Source organism: Palaemon carinicauda, chromosome 36 (genome assembly GCF_036898095.1).
Source record: "Palaemon carinicauda isolate YSFRI2023 chromosome 36, ASM3689809v2, whole genome shotgun sequence".
Lineage (NCBI taxonomy): Eukaryota > Metazoa > Arthropoda > Malacostraca > Decapoda > Palaemonidae > Palaemon > Palaemon carinicauda.
Genome location: NC_090760.1, coordinates 16,249,169 through 16,251,668, shown reverse-complemented (window position 1 = coordinate 16,251,668; position 2,500 = coordinate 16,249,169). Strand labels below are relative to the sequence as shown.

The window sequence follows — 2,500 nt, the reverse complement described above, 5'->3', positions numbered from 1 at the left end:
AGAGAACAAGAAAATATTCAGTTTCCTCTTGAAAGCCTTAATATCTTCAGCCTTTCAAATGTCTAGTGGGAGCTTATTGTATAGCCTCGGGGCCGCATATTTAAAGGCTCTAGAGACTCTAAGTTTACCTGCTCTTCTTGCCTTTGGCACATATTCTTCTGTACATAATTATAGTACTCAATCGTTGAGAGAGAGAGAGAGAGAGAGAGAGAGAGAGAGAGAGAGAGAGAGAGAGAGAGAGAGAGAGAGAGAGAGCCTTACCTTATTGCCTTATTTTTTGTTTGGGTTCCCCCAGGTCCCTCAGTGTGAGGCACCTCGTATATCCACCAGAGAGTTGCTAATGCATCTTCCGGTGTATTTTGCATCTTCCAGTCTTGGATGGTCTGGGATGCATCTTAGGTATTTATCGAGCTTATTCTTAAACACATCTACGCTCACTCCTGATATGTTTCTTAGATGAGCTGGCAGCACATTAAATAGTCGCTGCATTATCGATGCTGGTGCGTAGTGGATTAATGTCCTGTGCGCCTTTTTTAGTTTACCTGGTATATTTTTTGGCACTATTAATCTACCTCGGCTTGCTCTTTCTGATATTTTTAGCTCCATGATGTTTTCAGTAATTCCTTCTATTTGCTTCCATGCTTGTATTATCATGTAGCGTTCTTTTCTCCTTTCTAGACTGTATAGTTTTAAAAATTGCAGTCTTTCCCAGTAGTCAAGGTCCTTAACTTCTTCTATTCTAGCAGTATAGGACCTTTGTACACTCTCTATTTGCGCAATATCCTTTTGGTAGTGTGGGTACCATATCACATTGCAGTGCTCTAATGTACTACGTACATAAGTTTTGTAAAGCATAATCATGTGTTCAGCTTTTCTTGTTTTAAAGTGTCTGAATAACATTCCCATTTTTGCTTTACATTTAGCCAACAGTGTTGCTATTTGGTCGTTGCATAACATATTCCTATTTAACATTACACCAAGGTCTTTAATTGCTTCCTTGTTTGTGATTGTATCATTATTAGGTCCCTTGTATTCATATACCATTATTGATTCGAATTTATCGGAGTTAAATACCATCCTATTTATCTCCACCCATTCATATATTTTGTTTAGATCTCTTTGTAGTGAGTTCCTATCTTCATCACAAGTAATTTCTCTACTTATTCTTGTGTCATCGGCGAAACTTCTCACTACGGAGTTTTCAACATCACAGTCTATGTCTGAGATCATAATAACAAACAGCAGTGCAGCTAATACCGTACCTTGTGGCACACCAGATATTACCTGGGCTTCATCTGATTTCTCGTCATTTGCAACCACTATCTGTTTTCTGTTTTGCAGGAATTCTTTTACCCATTTTCCTATCTTTCCCACAATATTATGCTTTCTCATTTTTTTCTCCAATAAAGGCTTTTGCAAAATCTAGATAGATCACATCTGTCTTTTTCATTTATCATATTTTTGTATATGTTTTCATAGTTTGCTATCAGTTGGGTCTGTGTACTTTTTCCAGGCACGAAACCGTGTTGACCCATATTAAACAAATTATTTTTAACCAAATGGTTCATTATTTTCTTTTTTTATTACCCTCTCATTCACTTTCATAATATGTGATGTTAGACTAACAGGTCTATAATTGCTTGCCTCTAGTCTTGATCCACTTTTGAAGATAGGGGTTATATAAGCTAATTTATGTTTAACATATATCTCGCTCATATCTACACTTTGTCTTAGCAGTATTGCAAGCGGCTTCGCGATAGTTTGCAGTTTTTTTTAACAAAATCGCTGGAACTCCACCGGGTCCGGCTGCCGATCCAATTTTAATTTCGTTTATAGCCGTGGCAATATCTGCTTCATTAATATCTATATCCGTTAGATATTCAACATTTTCTTCTCTCATTTCTGTTTCATTATTCTCACTCGCAATTCTTGGTGTGAACTCACTCTTATATTTTTCTGCTTGTATGTTGCATATTTCCTTTTTTTCATTCGTTAGCCGTCCTTCAATTCTTAGAGGGCCTATTTCTAATCTCCCTTTATTCATCTTTTTTGCATAGGAGTAAAGTACTTTGGGGTTTCTTTTTATATTTTGAAGTGTCCTTTCTTCTAAGTCCCTTTTTTCATTTTCTTTCGACTGTATAATCTTTTGTTCTGCATTTTCTATCTTACATTTTATTTCCCTCATTTTCCACACATTTTTTTCTTTTGCAAGATTTTTCTTCCACTTTCTAATTTTCTGAAATAAGATCCTTCTGTCTCTTGGTATGCACGTCTTTTGTTTATTGTTTTTTTTCGGTACATATTTTTCAACAATTTTCTCCAGTATTTTGTACAGTATGTCCGTATTTACCTGTATATTATCACTTACAAATACATTTTACCATTCTTTATTCAGTTCTTCATTTATTTCTGACCATTTTATATTCTTACTGTAAAAATTTTATTTTCCATATCCTTCCAAAAGTTTTGTGCTTTTAATAATTCAGCGATCAGTTGCTTT

At 35.3% G+C, this 2,500-nt stretch overlaps 1 protein-coding gene and 1 long non-coding RNA gene across 2 annotated transcripts in view; one reads left to right on the top strand and one right to left on the bottom strand.

The window, feature by feature from the left end:
• LOC137628389 (uncharacterized) overlaps positions 1–2,500 on the bottom strand; it is a 124,525-nt gene that overhangs the window by 114,053 nt on the left and 7,972 nt on the right. The window lies entirely within an intron of this gene.
• Positions 1–2,500, top strand: part of LOC137628473 (uncharacterized) — an 8,295-nt gene that overhangs the window by 4,502 nt on the left and 1,293 nt on the right. The window lies entirely within an intron of this gene.